The sequence below is a fragment of the Cyprinodon tularosa genome, unplaced genomic scaffold (assembly GCF_016077235.1).
Source record: "Cyprinodon tularosa strain WSP-4 unplaced genomic scaffold, ASM1607723v1 ctg701, whole genome shotgun sequence".
Classification (NCBI taxonomy): Eukaryota; Metazoa; Chordata; class Actinopteri; order Cyprinodontiformes; family Cyprinodontidae; genus Cyprinodon; species Cyprinodon tularosa.
The window spans coordinates 414,196-435,477 of record NW_024039454.1 but is presented as its reverse complement, the minus strand read 5'-3'; positions in this window follow the sequence as shown (position 1 = coordinate 435,477).

Below are 21,282 nucleotides of genomic sequence, written 5' to 3'. Positions count from 1 at the left end.
CTAAATTCATTAAATCACCTCAAATGTGTTGGTTTTAGTTTTAGGTCATGAAAAACTGGAAAACTGATAGCCCCATCTGTCTTTGCCAGCCATTTTTACCATAAGAAAAGAGACTTAAAGAGTAGAACAAGAGGTCCCATTGTCTTGCTAATGGTATCAAGACAATTTACATTTGAAATACGAAAAAACTATTTAAATTTCTTATTTGAAGTGCATAATGTCTTATTTTAGGAGTAAAAAATATTAATTCCATTGGCAAATCATCCTATTTACCTGCTCAAATTAAGGGTTAATATACTTGATTTAAGAATGTTTTGTAAGAAACAGAGGCTGGACCCAAATATAACCAAGACAGGTCAGTGATTTTGGAACACAGTTTATTAAGAAGCGTGTTTGGTGAGCGGGACTGAGTTTGAGAGAAGCAGGCAGGCGGCAGGGGATCGGCAGGCAGGTTGTGAAACTTTACCGGTTTGTGATCCAGAAGGAGCGAGGCAGGCCGTTTTGTGGGGCTTTCCAGATCCAGAGAGGAGAGCAGCCAGACCATTTTTTACAGTGTAAGAGGTTTACTGACGCATTCATCTCTGCACAGGTGCCACCTCGCAGTCTGAAAACAGCTGACATACAGCTGGAACTTTGTCAGAGTGCATATGAGAGGGTCATAGGCCGGGAGGCAGGTAGAAATGCATGGGCTGAGAGCAATACTTGGCCTAGGACATTTCTTAATGAAGCCAAAGTGAAGCAGTCTCCTCAGTTTGTCCTGCAGGTTCTATCAATCAAGATGCTTCACAAAAATTCAGCAGTTAGTTCAACGTCAACCATGCTGGAGAACAGCTGAGGGCCACGTGTGAATTTAAATGATAGCCAGAATCACTCAACAACACAAACTCTGTCAGATGTTATCTCTATGAGCATTTCTCTCTCATCGTCCCCCCCCCCCAACAAAAAAAAAAAAAAAACAGGTGTGTGCCTGTAGGGGGTTCATTTTAAGGAGCTTTAATTGACCAAACTTTTGTTCGAAGTGCTCTGCAAACACAGCCACATCCATCCAGCACCAATTACAAGTGGCCTCATGGCAACCAGCCCCTCCAGTCACCGTGACAACCCAGATGATTGATCACCAGCAGCATCCATCCCCTAACCTGATCAGGCAAATTACCGTGGCGACTGCTGAGGCCATATGAGTCCAAAATTAAATTCAAAGAGCTCATCAGCTCATCTCAGTGACAGTCTCAAAGAGCCGGGGCCCCGAACGCTTCTCACTCACTTCAGGTCAAACAGACTAGGGGCCTGCTGTCTTTTCCCCCCACCCAACACATACCCACCCACACAAACAGGGCAAAATGTTTCTACACCTTTTTACACATAGAGGAAGAGCTAATCTCCTCCGGGGCCTCTGGGGGCCCGAAGCACCAGATGATAGCAGCAATGGGGGACATGAAGACGTATTAATGTACTGAAGACTTAATGAACCTGCATTCAGAGCAGAGGACCGTGGTGGTGGGGGTGGGGGGTGTTACTTTATTAGTTTACAACAGATTAATGGGGATAATCATTTAAGTGATAGAGATGGATTACCCTTTCAGAGCTGGCCGCAAATTCACCCCCCCCCCAAAACAACCCCCACCCAGACACACACACACACACCCTCAGCTGAACGGAGGTGAGGAGGTGCTGGCTGTGTATGTTTCTGGCTTCACATCATGCAAGACAGAAGTTATTGCTTCCTTCCTAAATGGAAACAAATTAACAAACTCAGCTTCCGATATCAAGTTTATTTCAGGAATTTGCAGTCTATCCCCAAGGGGCGTGTCTTTCATTCAAGAGTTGACACAGATAAAATGAGAATATTTCCGGCAATCAGATCCTCCAAAACCAGCAGCAGGATGGTCCCTGATTAAAGAACACCCGGTTCCGTACAAACGTACCGCAAAGATTTTCTTTACAGATGTAATTCATTTCTGATTATTTCTATAGCTTTAATTCAAAACACATGATCTCTGGTCACTTAAGGGTTACTGCAAAAAATTGATCTAGAAATAAGTAAAAATTTTCTTAAATTAAGTGTATTTACCCTTACTTTTAGTAGGTAAATAAGCTGATTTGCCAATAGAATGAGTATTTTACTCTTATAATAAGATAATTAGACAGTATGCACTTGCAATGAGACAATGCAGTTGTTTTTTCTTTAAATGTAAACTGTCTTGTTCCGTTGGTAACCTCCCGAATCTAAGAAAAAATGCTCGTAGTTTAAGAAAAAAATTACTTATTTAGATTTCAAGTTTTTGCTGAGCCACTCTAACTATAGATTTCTCCTGGACGACTAGCATATAGAGGCAGTTAATATTCACAACCCTCCCTCACCCCTACTATGCATGCAGCGATAGTGGAGAGAAAAATCTCCCTTTTAACAGGAAGAAACTTAAAGCAGAACCAGAACCAGGGTCAGTGTGAGAGGCCATCTGCTGAGGCTGAGTGGGGGTCAAGGAGACAGAAGCAGACATAGAAAAAGAACATTTCTTGATGGAGGGATGAAAGAGAGAACATCCACTTAGTCATAGTAAAAACCAGTTGGACAGTGGTTGCCCAAAGACTGGTTAAAAGTTGTCCATGCACAGCAGCTCCTCTTCAATGGTTAAGATAGGAGCATCCTGGGGAGCAGCTCTACTGCACCCAGAGCTGAAAGCAGCTTTATCCACACCACCTCCCGCCACAGTGCTGACTTCACAGCCGTCTGTTATAAAGTGGGGCTGATTGACAGGTTTATAGAATTATTTAGCAACAAGACTAGGCTAACTGAATCCAGCGAGGTTAATGCTTTATTCTTCTTTCCCTGCCTCCTTTTTCAAATGTCATGCACTGCAAAAAATATAAATCTCAATAAGTTATTTTTTCTTAAAATAAGTGTGTTTTTCCTTGATTTGAGGAGGTAAGTAAGACACTTTGCCAATGGAACAAGACAATTTCCTTTTAAAATAAGAAAAAACTATTTTATCGTCTTATTTCAAGTAAATATTATCTAACTATCTTATTTTAAGAGTGAAAATACTCATTCCATTGGCAAATCATCTTATTTACCTGCTCAAATTAAGGCTAAATATACTTAATTTAAGCCATTTTTTACTTATTTCTGGATTGTTTTTGCAGTGCAGGATCTGACCCAGCATGGATAAAGAGAGCTAGGACTGATTTAAAGTAGTTTGCAGAACATTTTAAAATGTTGTTTTTTGTTATTGGCATTCATGTACATATATTGGTGTGATTACTTAATATATATTTGATTGTTTGTTGGTCTATCTCTGTTTTGAAGTTATAGGCCCACCTGGAGAAAACTCCACCAGCCGCCCCTGGTAAAGGCTGAGCCCATAGCTAGCTCTAGGAGAGAAACAGGACTACACTGAAAAACAGATCCAACATCTATAATCAAATGGTGTTGATGGCAGCAGGGCTGATATTTCTCTCCAGGATGGATTCAAAGCCAAACAAAAACAGACCAGATGATGCTGCTATGATGAAAAAGAGATTGAACTAACAGATACTGGTGATTGGGGGAATAGAGATAGAACGAATGAAGAAGAATGATAAAAAAGGGGTCCCTATGTCCTCCAGCAGTCTATGCCTATAGCAGCATAACTATAGAGATAGCTCAGGATAACCTAAGCCACCCTAACTATAAGCTTTATCAAAAGGAAAGTTTTAAGCCTAGCCTAAAAGTAGACAGGGTGTCTGCCTCACAGACTAAAACTGGTAGTTGGTTCCACAGGAGAGGAGCCTGATAACTAAAAGATCTGCCTGTCATTCTACTTTAGAAATTCTAGGAACCACTAGTAAAACTGCACATTGATGGGTTCTGTAGACATAAACGGTACAAATGTACCCTACCAGTTAAAAGTTTTAATGCAATGTAGTTGGAGGACAGGAGATGGTGAGAAACATTTGACAATCCACACTGACTTTAGAGGAATCATAGAGGACGTATGCAGAGTCTCTTAGCAAAGATAATGAGATGCAAAACAATCCGGATGTGATCTCATGTCCTTTTATGTCTATGTCCAAGATTGTTTCTAATCACATTCAGATAGATTTCATGCCACCTACTTTGGCTGTGAGGCGTTAATACTGTACCTCGATTGTCCTTTGGTCCAGTTCAACAGATAAACAGTCAATGTTTCCTCCATCATCCTTCAACAATCTGAACAATGAGCTGCTGTTTCATCATTATAAACAGATTTGCATTGAAGTGCTTTAAATCTCACTTGCACTATGTTTTTATCTATTTAATCTAGTAACAGTTCTTACTCTATTTCTTTAAAGCTCACCTCTGGTGTTACTCAAGGCACAGTTCTTGGTCCATTACTTATTTCAATGTATTTGTACCACCTGGTCAAATCATTCATGACTATAATGTCAATTGCATTGCTGTAACTGTGTCCCCCCCAAACCAGACATCATTTAGACTTTGGTTTTTAGGCTAAATCTGGTCGGTCCTTCATAGTCTGGATTTACTAGTCTTGTAGTTAGTTGTTGAAAATTGGGTTTTTTTGGTCGGTCTGATTTTGTTTTGATTCTTCCCAATTTATTCCAAAACGTTACAAACCCAGTTTTCGACGTCTCTTAAACTATCTGAATATTACGGCTTTTCACCTTTCCCTTTTCAAATAAACGTAGACGTCTTTTGGACATAAATCATGTAGTCTTTTCAACCAGTTTTTGCTCGTCTGATTATTTTCATGTCCAGTTGATATCAATGTCTGGATATCTGATAACTTTTATTGTTAAGCGAGGACAAGCATAGATGTGGTTTGAGATTTTTATTTAAGCCTCTCAAAATACATATGATACTTACTTACTGATGAACAGTTTAGGAATATTACCGAAATAAGTCATTTCCTGATGCTCAAACACTAATGCCCAACTACTTTATGATTGAACCATTCATGAAAATGCTGAGAATCTCTAGCACTAGCTTCTCTTGGAAAAGCCTCTTGGAAAATACAATGTTATCATTAAATAAACTAAACAAACGTATCTGGATATGATGATAATAAAAGGCAAGATAACAACAATGAAGATGATTCATTTAATCTCTGGAGGATGAAGGACAGAGAAGATGTCAATAGAATAGAATATATTTACTTTATTTATCCCAAGCTGGGAAATTGTAGTGTAGCAGCAGCTTTACACATAGTGACAGTCACAACACAAGTGACTGTTACTGACCTACTCTAACAAACAGCAGGTTGTAGGGAAATCATATTTAAATTTCAAATCATTCTGGCTTAAACATGTATATATAGGTACTCTTTATCAGACGATATTGTCCCAAAAGTTAGAAAATTTATATTTAAAAAAAAATCTTGTCTTAAAATGTGTGGGGTTTTTTTTTTTCATTATCGTATGCAGGCCAGTTAGTATCGGAATATACGCAATGGTTGAAATAAGAATCATTTCCTTTCCCATTGAGTTCCGTCCCAGTGTTCACAGGGATGGACGTCTGTGTCTTCAGCAGGCGTAGAGCTAACAGAACTGCGAGGCAAGGGCTCAAACATGTACGGCTGTAAGCCTTCTACACCAAACCAAGCTTCTGCCGCCCTGGCGTCCTCTAACACAACATCTTCATCCCAGCTTTCCTTCTCTAAATAAAAAATAAATGATGGAGGAGACTCATCCATGACCTCCGACACTAAACTCTCCTCCTCTTGCATGTTTCCATAGCGTTCCTTGACAGCGTCGTTTCTAAGTCACCAATTTAGTGCTACTTGGTCCTAATGGAATTTCCCATTGGGAACCTACTAGCACTAAGTTGCTAACTGGTTAGCAAGATGCTTCAGACAAACCGGTCACAACCAAACTTGCTTGCGAACCTTCCGCTACAACAATCCCGCCCTCTTGATAATCGACCAATCACATTCACTTTATTCACTCGTGTAAAGTCGTGCACCACTCGGGAGAATTCCGAAATGCAACGGTTGGAACAGCAGTTTCCCTACAACTTTAATGGTGACCTTGAAAGGCCCTGATTGGTCAGTCCTACCAGTGTGACCTTCCATGTGAGGCCTAAGGAAGCAGGCATGGCTTGCACTCCTGACCTCTTTATCCACATGCAAGATGAAGGCAGTAACATAAAGGCTGCAGGCTTCTGAAACGTAAATAAGTTTTAGTCTAATGAAAATGTGACATGCGGGTTGCCTGAGTGACGCAGTTTAACGCTGCTGCAGACTTGAAGGAGTGAATGACTGCTCCCCAAAGAATTTAAGACAACAAACTGTCACCTGCGTCTGGCCTGTGCTGGAGGAGATATTGCTTCTATTGGCTGGTAGTAAAAGTGTCACACACCTTACACCTGCACAGACACACCAGCTTGTTTTAATTCTGGGAAAGGTAACAATGCCAAAGCTAGCTTTACTAACGTGCAAAAATGTAAAGCGATCCAGATACATTTGAATCCTGTTTATAGAGCTGCACACTGAGCGAGATCCTGCAGAGGGTGAAAAAAACGAATAGATAAACGTCCATAGAGAAGCTTTAATTACGTCAGTCTGGCTTTGTTGCACCATAGATCTGTGTCAGAGTGTCTGACAGATTGAGACAGAGTACAGGTACCACTGCATATTCACAGCACACACACACTAATCCTCACATGTGAACACAGTGCTTTCCTGTTTTCATCAGCCACCATTTTCCTCCAACACATTGTTGCTCTGCCTTCCTTCTCTACATTTTCTCCAGTGTCTCCCACCCTTCCCTGGTCAAACAAACACAGTGGAAATAAATAGTCTTCCTGATAGCGAATGGATGGTTTGGATTAGAGTGAAAGAGGTTTACCACAGGCACAGTTCAGTTTGGAGCAGAGCATCAGCATAGAAGTGCTTCACATAAACACCACTTAAAGGTGAAGAGGATGACTGTGGATGGGGTGGTCAGCAGAAACAGAACAGGATCTTCATCGTTCTTTAATGATTGGACCAGTTTGGTCTTATCCTGCATATTTAGTGCTTGTTTAACCAATCAAAAGTAGCATTTAGACCATTTCAAGGAAGAAAAATAATTTCTGTCCAGCACCTTTTAAAGATGACAGAATTACAAAGCCCTTCACAGTAATAAAACAAAGAATTACAGGAATATGAAAAATGGTATTAATTTTTATGTCAATGATGTCTTTGCTTCTCAAAAGAATCAGTGGAGTTCATGCAGAAGGAGGGCAGTGGGAGTGACTTTCAGGTCTGGGCCCAGTGAAGGGAAAGGCTGAGTCCATGTTACTGCTAGGAAACTCTGGTTGTGTTCCCACCGGTGGCATTTTCAGCATTAAAACATCTGATTTACACACAAAGTCAATGGGTGATGGTGTTGAGCGGTCCAGCGGCACATTCGATCATCGGGAGCAGTGCATCTGAGCGTCTGACGTCCCGAGGATCAGAGCGTTCGAAGCTGGAGATCAGAAAACTCAACTTTTGCCGATGGATGCCGGAGCATCAACCAATCAGAAAATAATTTCTTGCCGCAAACTGACACTACCTGCAAGCTGTCATCGCTTCTGCAGACATTCTGGATATGAAAAATAAATAAATATCAAGGGAGTTAAACCAAAGTTTAAATAAAAAAAATCTGGAAGAAGGATTGTTATGTAGAAGCAACAGAGAGCGAGCTCTGATCATTATTTCTGCAGCAAAACATTTTTTTATGAACTATGGAGAAACAGTTTATGAATATCCAAATTAACTAGAAATGTTAAAACCTGCTGATGAAAAATATTCGATTGTATATTGCAGTACTTGCAGTTTTTACCACAAACCTTAAAAACTCTTTCTATTCACTTTCAGCCACTATGAACGGCAGCAGGAAATGCCCCCCAGGCTGGCCGCAGCAGAGAGCTTTCAGCAGGGATTTCCAGCGCTGCTTCATGGCGGTATGCTGGAGGTCTGGCGCTCCCAACAAGACCTGCATATTTTCAGTCGGGCATCCCCTGTACGAAACTTTCCATCGTTGTACTCAACTATAGCTCAAACTGTACGATGAAATCGCAGGGTGTAAAAGTTCACAGCTCATAATGTTCCTTCTTCCACTGTACGGCCCGACGCTCTGATGCAACCTACCAGCTTACAATGTTCATCAAAAAAACCACACGTCCAACTCAGCGGCGCAGAGAGATGCTGATGCTCGGACTCTTCAATCTGGAAGATGAAGAAGAACTCCCTTGATTGAACATGTGCAGTGCGGGAGGTTCTGGTAAATCAGCCCTGCTTCAACTGTCAGCAGGGCTGGCATAACTGTCATGTCACCAGGCCAGGACACCACATGATTGACTGACGTGACTGATTTCTTAGCTAGTAAAATAAAATAGGGCACAGATCTGTTTTGCTTTGTGAGGACCCAACCAAAAAGTAGGTTTTTCTTCTATGTTTGAGTTCACATTGAGCATTTAGACACTTAAACCAAGCAGAGGAACAGACTGGATGTAGAGAACAGCCTGGGATCTGCTGTTTTTCACTCTGAGCTATGGGGGCTTATCAAAGCAGCAAGTCTTGATGAGCAAAACAAATTTAGTCAGTCTGACTTTAATTGTTGTTCATCACGTTTAAATGTGATAATACGTAAGCTCAACTTTTTATAAATACATGTTTATAATATGATTTTATTTGTTATTTATTTTGATTTGTTACTAACTTCCAGGCAACATATTTATGTTGTTTTTTTATTTGAGAAGGAAAGCATAAATTTATAAAGATTAAATGCTCAAATTAAAAGATTAAGTAAAATAGTCTTTATTTCAGTTGTGGTACGTTCCACTTTTAGACAATCATCAATACTTTTGACTGAGAGGGGAACTCATGGTACGAAAAATTGGCCAAAGGGGAACACAAGTCAAAAAGGTTGGGAAACACTGATCTAGAAGGACCTACTGTAATTTCTAAGGTTGGAATACAAAGTAACTTTACCGCTGTATTAAATTTGTTACTGTTCTGCATTTGGTTGCATCCTCCTCCTCCAGCGCCTTTTTTTTTTGTTTCTCTCCCTCTCTGCACTGCCTTTCCTCTTCCTTTTACTGCGTTAGTAGACCGAGCCCATTGCGTCTTATCCTCACTTGCACCACATGCTAGCTACAAAAACTGAGGCAGCTGACACCAGACACACGTCACACACACCTTCCTCCAATCTCTGTAAATGCTACTGGCCGAAATGGCCTGGTGTGTCCCTCTCTCTGAAGCTTCAGGAATACTCCCGGTTCTCCCTATAGGAATTAGGAAAACAAAGACCACATGGTGGTTGGTCCGGGTATGACTGTCAGGTTGTGCTGGAGGCTTTGAGGACCCAAATGCAGTGATGAGTTTTACTGATTTAATAAAGGACTAACAGGCAACTCAGGCAATAATCCAGAAAAATGCGAAAAAACTGAAAACCAAACAAAATCCAATAAATGTCAGTGAAAATACACGTGGAGAGCAGGAGACAAGGAAGCAACAAAACAACAAGAAACCAGCAAACCGGAACAGAAGAAGTGGTGTATATGTACTGTAGGGAACAGAACAAAGGAGCCAAGGGGAAGGAACAGGCACAAGGGGGCAACAAAGAGTAACTAAAAAGATACCAAAGCGACAGAAAACAACTACAAAGACACAGAATATCAAAGAAACTAAAAATGAACTTAAACAGAGGGCAGAACCATGATATCAAACGCATTCACTCATAAACACCTCACAAGGGCTGACTGAATTTCAAACATTTTTGATTTTCTCTCGACCTTACGATTCCGGATGGGGAGGTGGTTGTTGGAGGCCAATCGCCCCTCGTTACCCCCAGTATATTACTCGATGCACGACGAGGCTGAAACTGTCATGAAGCGAGGACAGAAGGACCCAGTATTCAAGGAGAGACAGTCAGTAGGAAAGTTCAAACTGGTATTAAATAAAACAAAACAAAAGCGGAGCCGTGGCTCGTGGACACTGCAGGCGGGGGGGCGGGGCACCGCCCAATCTCAGACACTCTGGGGGAGAAACACAGGTAAGTGACCACGATAAACTGATAGGAGATTATCTGGGTTGGTCACTTACCTGGTTTAACAGTCCAGACCACGAATGTCCCCAGTGCTGCAGTCCCAGAGGACATGCTGGAAGCTGATCCTGGTGAGGGATCCAGAACAGACAGGAAGAGACAGAAACAGGCAGGATCCAGATCAGTCAGGAACAGAAACAGGTCGCAGGATCCAGACTTCCAGGCATCCACAGGCTTCCAGGAGGGTTCAGAGTCTGACTGGGACCAGAAGCATGACCAGGTGGTCACGCACAGGAGCAGACAGGATCAGGTGCAGACAGGCAGGCTCAGTGGAAGAGGGTAGCCGAGACAGGACGTGGAACCGGAACTTGAAGCAGGACTTTAAACTGGTCTCCACCCCTGAGCCAGGCTTACTGAATAAAAACTGAACCTCCCCCCATAATGAGCCAAAAACCCAGAGGACTCCGCGGGGGAGGAACAGTGGACGATTAGGAGACGAGACAAACACCAAAACCCTCTTTCCACTGGCAGCTAAGGATCCAGGACATGAACCATCAAAGCAAAGTGAACAGACAGACTAACAAAAGGACAAGCAATGATCTGGCACTGAATGCTCAGGCTGAACTGAATATAAACCAGAGGAAACAGGTGAGAGGAATAAATTATAATTGAGGCAGGGAAGGAAAAACGACAGGTGAGAGGAATTACTAATTAAGGGAGAGCAAACAGGCCAGATCATGACAGAAACTTGCCATTATCCAGAAAAATCTTGCATGTAACAAAGATCCTTGAGGTTCCCAGTAATACAAAATATCGAAGTCAGAAAGAATGTTGTTTATAGAAAGTTTAATATACATATTTAAGAGGTATGATTAGTGGAACTACTTTAAAACTGAACAAATTCAACTGAGCGTCCCAGATGTTTGGGCTGGCTTCCAGCTTTGGTTGTCCTACTTATGCAAATACTGCTTCTACAGGGTAACACAGCAGCTCTTTAGATTATACTTCTGCTATGGTGCCATCTGTCTCTGAACTCAAGATTTCACTGGTTTTCCCCTCTCACCTCTAACTCCACACTTACCATCACTTCAGATCTATTTGGATTTACATGAAGTTAAGACAAAGTGAAGTTAGGTTAATCTTCTGTCCAGCTTTTGTTGTGGTTTGGATTCGTTATATACATGTTCCCAATTTGGGCCAAACTCTGGTACAGCGCTGAGGCCTGTACTGCAACCATGAGTCCCAATTCATCCAAAAATTCCTTTAAAATCAGCTGTTTCTTCCATCTTTGCATGTTCTTCACACTTTGTGTGAAGTATTAGGGCCAGGCCAACTTAGGGCCAACTTTATGTGCAACCGATTGCACCATACTGGGAATAGAGGTTTAAGCCATCCAACCACTGTCCCTCCAATGATCCACTTGGGGAGGCAGTCGTTAACCTGTAACCTTCATGCGCTGGAAGGCGATGGAAGTCCAGATCTTTCTCAGTCCGTTTGAGAAATCAAATGCTCAGTCTGATGGACATGATGCCAAAACTAAGTGACTGGAGAATTGGAAATTGAATGAAGCATTAGTTCAATAGTTTAAATTTGCAGGAGAAGAAGATGGTGCCAGGGAGGAGTGAGTTGGATCCGGCCTGTTGGTTTAAGTGGTGTGTTTCTGTCGGAAAGCTGAATGAGGAACCTTGAGATTCAGATAAAGTTAAACACAGTCAGAGACTAATTGGGTTTGTTTTGAAATCAAACTCCATTCCCTGCAACTGTGCTACAACATATATGACTCCAATATGAGCTCATCAGCAGAGAGCTCACAGGATATGGGTTGGAAAACAGCTATTTAGGAAGGTCACAACAGAACAGGTTAACATGGAACTGCTTCCTACCAAAACAAGGACGTAATTTTAGGTGTTGGTTTTTAGGCTAAATATGGTAATTGATAGTCGTGATTTAGTCCAGAAACAGTGGTTTAAATTATGCTGTTTGGTTGGTCTGATTTTGTCCCATTTCAGTCCAATAAAACCAATGTAAAGTAGCTCTGGGATTAGATGTCCCAGAACTAGATGATAGCCCAATAGCTTTGCTTTCACAAGCAGGCCATTATAACTGTAAACATAAGGTTCTGCTTGGTATGTGAAGATGATGTTTTGGACCCAACAATATTTATAAAACAATTTAGATACCAGAAAAGTTAATGCTTTTACTCTGCAACTACCTACATTTTCTGTGGAAAAAGTTGTAGCTATGACCTATAAGGGATGTATATTTTAATGAATTCAATTTAGTTAATTTCCGTTTATTTCCATAGCACTACTGAGCCAATTCAACCAGGTCATAAAGTCAGACTGGTTGAAAGTTTTCTAAGGAAAACCAGCTGTTTGCAACAAGTCTTCAGCAATCCCTCACTCTAAGCATGCTTGTAGCGACAGTGGAGAGGAAAACTCCCTTTTAACAGCAGAACCAGCCTTCACTGTGAGCGACCATCTGCAGAGGCCGACTGGGGTTGAAGGAGACAGAAGCAGACATAGAAAAAGAAGCAGAATAAATGAATCCATAAAAGAACTGTGTTAGTAGAGTTTGGTATTTAGAAGTTATTCTCAGTCTGTTGCACATTGCGTCCTTCATTACAGGAGCCTGTAGATGTTGGAGGGCAAAGGCTATTTACATGCCGAGCAATAAAAGGTTAAGAACGGAGTCAATCTCAATCACTTCTATAACGTGAGGACAAGTTTTCTGTGCTGCTTCTTTGTCTTTATGCTAAAGGAAAACTGTCTGCTTAGCAGTAAACTGTTACCACACGGCTTAGATGCTCATCAGATAGCAGGTTCCTCAAGGTGTCATTCTTTTCCTTTCTGTGGTGAGTTTTGCTCCCTGCTGTGCAACAAAGGTGGTTTGAATCCAGACTTGGGTTAAAAAACCCGATAAGGCCTTTTTCTTTTCAACCATTGAAATAGTTTAAGTATTTATTAATTTGGTGACTAATTTGGACTTTTCTTTAACTTCTAAACCTAACAATAGATCAAAGAAGAGAACATTGCCATATGGTGACCAATTGAATTGAATATGTACATGTAAGTCCCCACAATATAGAATATTATATAAAACTCTGCCACATTGTTGGTAAAACACATCCGCACAGATGTTTTCTTGTTACAAAACTGAAGGGTCCGCAAGTATCAATGAAGCAATGATTAACTTTGAAATTTCAAGGAACATCTTTTCATATATTCATTTCTTTTTGGCTTTCCAGGTTAACCTGAAGCATAGATGGTAATCACATTCACTGCTCCTGCAAATAATTCCGGCCTCTTTCAGTTTAATGAAGAGGAAAAATGAATATGAGTTTCTAACCTGAAAAGTTAATGTCAAATAAAATGCTGTGAGGATCCTGCTTTTGGTTTCAGCAAAATAAACCAAAGCTGACATATTCTTGGTCTGAGCCACTGATCTAAATGCAACCAAGCTTACAGTTGTAGTGATACATGTATTCCACCACAAGGTGTCAGTAGAGGAACAAAACAGGATGGCTGGTTGGTCCAACAAATAAAGAAAACTGCCAACACCTCCTCAGTCAACCAGGAGGGGTCAGGTTTAGCTTCCAGATTCTGAATGAGGCCAGTATCATACTGGGAGGCCATGGACCACAAACACAGGGTGTATAAAAATACAAAAGGCTTGTATTTTAAAAATGTTCACCATCTGTTAGATAATAGTAAAGCAGCCATATGTGCCCCCTCCATTTGCTGTTTATTGAGGTCTACTTTAGCTAAACTAATCTCTTTTCAAAAGGAGTGGAGTACTGTAGAGATGTGGCTTATAGCAAAAAGTAGTTTATTCAAGTAAACTAAAAGTGCACTAATTGCATACTTAAAATCAAACAGTGCATTTAGAGTTCACTTATTCTAAACTATATTTCATATACTTAACAATAGTATAGTCAAGTGTACTTGACTATACTATTGTATACTTTGTTGTTTACTTAGTAAACTTAAAAATGTCCCAATTTAGTTCAAAGAAGTATTACTTTAGTAATACTTCAAGTACACTAAAAGTACATTGTTCGGTATACTTTCTAAACTTATACTTAAACTTAAGTATTCTTAAGAATTTACTTCAAATATACTACTTTTTGCTAAGATTACTATAATGCCATGGGGAAACAAAATCTAAAGATAACAGTAGACAACAAATGGGGGAAAAAGCAGAGTAATGACTATATATAAATTACAAGAATACAAAATGATAGATATTTAAAGAAGAGTTAAACTAAGAAGGAAAGAAAACACATTCACCCATAAACTGGGCAGAATTTGGCCAAATGAGATTCAACAAAAGACAATAATTTATAACACAAAATAACATATACCAATAAAAGGTAAAAAGGTGAAACATAAAAAAACAAAAGTCCAGAGCACCATACCATGAAACTTAGTTTGATTTGGCCACTGGAGTGAGCTGTAGCGCTAAGCTACTACAGCTAGTAGTAAAACAAAGTCTGGAAAATAAAGGGCTGGTTATCCTCCTGCAGCAGTGTGTCGCATTTAGCTTGTTGCAGGTATTTTTGATTTATGCTGAATTGTGAAGCGTGGTCTGCGCTATGTTACTCCACGCCACAACACAAGAGGGACAAACATGGAATACCTAGGATTGTGGGTGTCTGTGTGTTGGTTTGACAAGCTTGTTCGCAGTCTCCTACCCCTCATCCAACGCGGGACGCTGCATGTTTTGGCTTCGGGTGCAAACCAACAGACCGTCGCACAGAGGCACAAACTAGCGTCCTTCACGGTGTCTGGGATAGTGTCCGAGGTGTGCCAGGTGTTGTGGATGGCACTACAGCCAGAGTTTCTTCCATTACATACCAAACAGGAAATACGAGTAGTGTAGAAAGGATGTAGATATGACCAATCAGAGGCCTGCTGTCTGCGGCACTGTCTGCGGTCACCTATAATTTTGGGGAGATGCACCTGAACCTGAAATTAAAAATCAGCGGGGTCCGAATAAAAAAAATCATCAACTAGTAAAGGTCTGGAGACATTTTAAATTATAATAATAATATAATTTTAAATTATATGTTACTTTAAACAGAATTTAACAGTGAAATAAAATGTGTTTATGCATCCATGTTATACTTTTATATATATGTTATACTTTTGAAATAAAAAATATATTGAAAAAGGAACAGTTTTCCATTTAAAAATCTAGTTTTTTTGAAGTAGGGAAAAACAATCGTTCAGTTTGTTATATAGACAATGTCCTGATTCAAATCTTTTATTTGAATCTGAACTGACCCTTTTTTTCTTTCTTTGTCTCTTTTTTCTGTCTTAATGAGAGCAGTGGGCTTTATGCTGCCCTGCAAGGCTTTAAACCTGGGTTTGAATGGAGACTAAGCCATTCTAAAGCACATATCAAGGAGCTCATTCTGAGCCTGGATCCATATTTATTTCTCATTCTGTTCATGGTTCAGAATCCTGCTTCACAGCAGCAGGTTGAGCCAAACATCCTCTAAATGTTCAGGATCATCTTTGAGCACCATTTCACTTTTCTTTCACCAGTTCACCACAGTTCTTCCAGCAGACCACACTTTCTCTGCTGTCTCTTTCTCATCATCTTCTCCTTCTTTCCCATCACTTCGCCACAGGTTTGTCTGCTGTGTCTAAAAGTAGCAGCGGCAGCAACCCAGACTGACAGCAGCTCATTGGCTGATAAGCATCACGTGCAGCCTGGAGCTGGACGCTCTTGAGGGCTTTACAATATTAACAGGAGAAGTGATGTTTAGACACTGTTGTCGGACAACATAAGGTAATTAATTAATGTTTTTTAACATACATAATCATACCACGGAGAAGTTGGTTAGAAGCCCAACACCGGACATCTAAGCCCCACGCAGCCAGCGGGATCCAGCCTGGGGCTGATCCGACCGAGGGCCTCCCTGAACAGCTGAGAAACGCTGGCCGGCAACGGGGTCCCTCAATTGGATCAACTGTGAGCTAGATCCCGCTGACCCCATGGAGCCCCAACATCCATAGATTTGTGTATTATGAGAAATAGCGATTTTGCAATATTCATGTTTTAACCTCTTAACATCCACCTCATTTTGGGAAATTCTCATTTACTTTGCATACCCACATCATTTGAAAGCTAACACCTTCTAGTTTCTGAATATATACATGAAAATTGGGTGAGTAAAAGACAGCCCAAGCTGCATCAGTTCAAACATGACTCAAAGTAGTTTTTTTGTGGCTGCTTTGTCATGTTTACATTTTGACATGCTGCTATATCTGTGTTAATTGTGCTTTGGTGCTCACTGTGTCCATAAAATGAACATGATGGTTGAATTGTGGAGATTCTAAGCTTTCCAACAATGTTAACATGTCTATATTGGTAAACATTTTACCAATGTTTCCATTTATGCATTCTGAGTTATTAGTTGTAAACACTGTAAAACACAACAGTAAGGAATTCAGTTGTATTTACGTCTAACTAAGATATACCAACATATATATATATCGCATATATATATATATATATGTATATCTCTATATATACATATATATATATATATATATTTTTTTATGCGTGGTTAATTCTAAAATTATAGGTACATTTGTGCAGTTCTTTTCAACAGCTGGACGGCATTTTTCCTTTCACTGATAGTTCTGGGAGCCACTTCGTTCCCAAGTCAGCTCCCAACCTCACTCGGTCTAAAGGGATCCTTTTAAGGGTTGGAGCGCACTTCCCCCTAGCTCTTATAACTATTGGGACACACTATCCTTACACATGAACGTGCAAAACCAAGTGCTACAGACAACACAAAGAGCAAGTGAGAGAAATGGGACTGAGCATGTAGGATCACATCAAATTGACATCAAATGGTTTGTTTTCTCTACATCTAGTGCTTTTTATGTGAGCTTTACTCCTTGTTTGATCTAGTTTATCCTCCTGATTTTGTCCCAGTTTTAGTCCATGTTTTGCTCACAAGTTCAACAATTATTGCTCAGTCTAATTTAATAACCCCCCATTGGAATTTAGGACTAATTAAACCAACACAAATATGGAAATTCTTAAAGCTTTCAGGTTTACCTCTCTATGACAGAGTATTAGGGCCAGGTTAGAGATTTTTTTTCTTCCATTTATAGAATAAAGTCATAACATTACGAGAACAAAGTTGTAACATTACATGAATAAAGTCGTAACATTACGAGAACAAAGTTGTACTTGTCAGGATTTGGTGTTGGATTGAGGACCCAAAAGCAGAGGCAAGTAGGCAGAGGTGAATTTAGGTGGGTTTAATGAGGTTCACAGGTACGGAGGCAGGAATCAAAGATCCAACAAAATAACAAACAAACCAGAACCAAGGAGACATCAGGGGAAACCAAACTCTAGGAGCCAGGGAGAGACGAGGTAAGCAGACAGACGTTAGACGAGGATCCAGCAAACAGGAACTGAAGAGGGAGGCTTTTAAAGGGGACAGAGACAAAGAGAGGGCTAACGAGAGGATTGAAAACAGGTGAGGACAGAGCAGAAAACAGAGCTAAGGATAGAGGACACAAGAGGGCAGCAGAGGACAACAAATGGAAAACGTGGAAAACAGGAACTAAAAAGAAAACAACAAAATAATAATTAAACACCAAAACAAGGAGCAAAGTAAAGTCGAATACTCTAAATAAACATAACAAAACCAAGACTGTGACAGTAATATTATGAGAAAGAACGAAAGGTTTGAGCTCCGACCAGCCGATGACAGCTGACCAGCTCCACCAAACAGCACCCTGAGTCAACTTTGACATGGTGCCCAGTTTGATCCTGGTGCTAAAAGATTTCCTTATTTGTCGAACCAGAGCCAAAGAATAACTTCACATAATGCTCAACATTCCTCATTTTAGTGAGGAATATTTATAAGAATTGTCATAAAATACAACTTGTTTCTTGTAACTTTAGGACTTTATTTTCTTAATATTACAACTTAATTCTTATAATTTAACGACTTTATTTTCGTAATGTTACAACTTTCTTTTCATAATGATACTAATTTATTCTCGAAATAGAAGAAAAAACAATCTCTAGCCTGGCCCTAATACTCCATCGTAGCCTCACAAACCCGTAGGAGGGCCACAAAAAGAAAAACATCCATTGCATTTTATTTAGCAAAAGATCAATTTACCAAGAAAAGCCTCTAAGACACAGAAGATTTGCAGAACAAGTCACTCCAGGATTGATAGAAGAGGAACCAGGGGGATGTTCTCATTTTATTAGTGTCAGTAATCCAGTAATAACGTATTAACTTACCTTTTTCACTTTACTTGGACAGCATAGAATAATTAATAAAACAAACTTGTAAAATTATTATTTTACAGTATATGTAAGATGTAAGTATTTTAGTAGGGCCCATTCTTCTTTAATTCAATTCTCTAAAAATCATGAGAGTATAGAAAATAAAGTATATTGTGTGAAAAAATGTTCCACAAGTAAAGATCAATAAAAGTAAAGTAATACTTTACAAGTAAAGTAATAAACGACTTTCACTGGAACTATCTAATTTCTCCAAAATAGGATCTATTACCAGGAACTTATTCCTGTTTCTTCTGCCCCAGCAGGCTCAAGCCTGGTGTAGGTGGTACTTCAATTCATTTCATGTCAGAGGATGAAGAGAGCACATCCAGTTAGTCACAGTCAGAGAAACAGGACTACACTGAAAAACAGGCCGATCTCCAACATCTATAAACAAAGGTGTTGATGGCAGTAGCACAGCTGATATTTCTCTCCACGATGGAGTCACAGCCAAACAGGAACAGACCAGATGAAGCTACTACGAGAAAAAACAGAGAAAGCAGAACGTTAGAGATTGAACTAACAGATTCTGCAGAGTTGTAGAAAAGAGAATGATGAAACAGAATGATGAAAATGGGTCCATATGTCTTCCAGCAGTCTAAGCCTATAGCAGCATAACTATAGAGATAGCTCAGGATAACCTGAGTCACTCTAACTATAAGCTTTATCAAAAAGGAAAGTTTTAAGCCTAGCCTTAAAAGTAGACAGGGTGTCTGCCTGACGGACTAAAACTGGTAGTTGGTTCCACAGGAGAGGAGCCTGATAACTAAAAGATCTGCCTCCCATTCTACTTTTAGAAATTCTAGGAACCATTAGTAAACCTGCAGGTTGGTTTAATGTTTGACAAATCCACAAGGTCTGCATGGTTAAATTAGGCCATTTTAGTGCATCAATCTCAAAGTAAAGATTGTGTCACTAACCTTAAAAAACACAGAGCAAACCGATCAAAAGAGATAACCCAAAATAAAATCATTAGGGGTTAGTAGTTCCACGGCTGACAAGCACATGTAGAAAGAAATTGGCCACCAGCTCCTCTTTAGCTCCAGCTGATGAGTTTGATAAAAACTCAGGTGTGCATTCTTCTGGTTTTTAGAAACTCACCAGTTTTGTTCCTTCTTCTGTCACAGGTAGATTCAATTCGCATTTCTAATGGACAACAGAGTCGGGCCTCCGGTCGTGTCACAGAGCAACAAGGCAAGTAGGAGTCACCACACTGGCTAGAAGGAGTCTGGTTCCTGATTATGTTTTGGAGGTTTTTGGTGGTATGATGCGTATGAAGGAGGCGGGCTATTTACCCCTTAGGTCATAAGAGCCTCAGCATCTCTCTCTGTTTTGGGTTAGACTACATGACCCTAATTCACTCTGATGCATTTGTGGACATCATCCTAAGGTGTAGTTGCACAGAGGAGGGACGTGCTTTGTAAGCCTGAGTTGTGTCTCTGTATCTTGTGAATGAAGGGTTGCGTCTCTGAACTTCAAAACCTTCTCGAACAGATTAAAATCTGTTTATTAATTAGGTTTGGTTCTCAAATGACTGAAGCTGTGCTGCTGCCATCAACACCTTTGTTGGAGATCAGCTTGTTTTTCAGTGTAGTCCTGTTTCTCTGACTAACTGGATGTGCTCTCTTCATCCTCTGACATGGGAGCTGGCTTGGAGCTCGTCTGCCTGGCTGTGTGTTTCCTGGACGGGGCCGCCTGTACAGCTGGTTAACAGTTGCCTTTTGTATGTCTGCTTCTGTCTCCTTGAACCCCAGTCGGCCTCAGCAGATGGCCGCTCACACTGAGCCTGGTTCTGCTGGAGGTTTCTTCCTGTTAAAAGGGAGTTTTTCCTCTCCACTGTCGCTACAAGCATGCTTAGTGTGAGGGATTGCTGAAGAGTCAGTTAATCAATGCAATCAACTGGTTTTCCTTATATAGAAAACTTTGAATAAATTTGACTGGATGATCTGGTGAACTGTAAAGTGCCTTCAGATGACATGTGTTGTCAATTGGCGCTATAGAAATAAACTGAATTGAACTGAAGTAACATCTGACAGAAATGTAAACAGAATTGTTTCCCAATGATTAAGAAGCAAACAGTAAAGAAAAAAGTCTGATAATTTTAAGGTCAGGGAAATTATCTGAATGAGAAGGAAAAAAAGTCACAAGAAAACACTTGAAATATAAACTTTTAACAAAGAAAAACTAATTAAAGTCATTACTGATTCTTCAAAGGAAATATAATGTATGTTCCACAATTTTCCCTCTTTTTCCTGAGTTAATCTTCTAGAAGTGAGTTTCCAGCTTTTCCAAAATCTCAGCTGACACTCTGATCATTGCTGTGTCCATTTGCTGACAAGCTGGTGGATCCATGAATAAATATCTAGGTAGGTAATGAGTGCGGATAATGTTGGCGCTTAAGCACAGGAGCCACGGAACAAAGCCAGCCTTTCATGCTGGAGCGGTGGAGGTGGGTCATGGGATTTGGGAGAGCGTGAAGCCGGCCGGGTGGTTGTATTCCAGTGAGCTGCCGCTGCAGACACAGCTACTGGAGTCCAAATTAGGAACACATGACCACAAAGCATTTTTGAATTAATCTCACCATGTGCCAGCCCCCGGAGGAAAATAGCAGCCAGATATTTAATCAGGCCAAAGTTGAATTAATGCACTGAGCATGTGATCTTAGGTCTTCAGGAGACGACTGCCTCAGACAACATGAAGAGTAACATGGAACATCAAAATTATGAAAACATAATTTCAGGTTTAACATGAGCTGATGATTCAGATGCAACAAGATGAGTGGAGGCCGTCTTTTCCAGGTGATGGGATGCATTTTTGTAAAAACTCTCTAATCATTTTGAATATTTCTGCTTCACATTTGGCTCCGTCCTAATCTCCTCTAATCTCTCCTCTGTTGCTCCGGTTTCTTTGTCACCTGCCTTTCGTCGGCGGTGTCTCTTTCCTTGGATCTATTTTCTCCCGATTTAATTC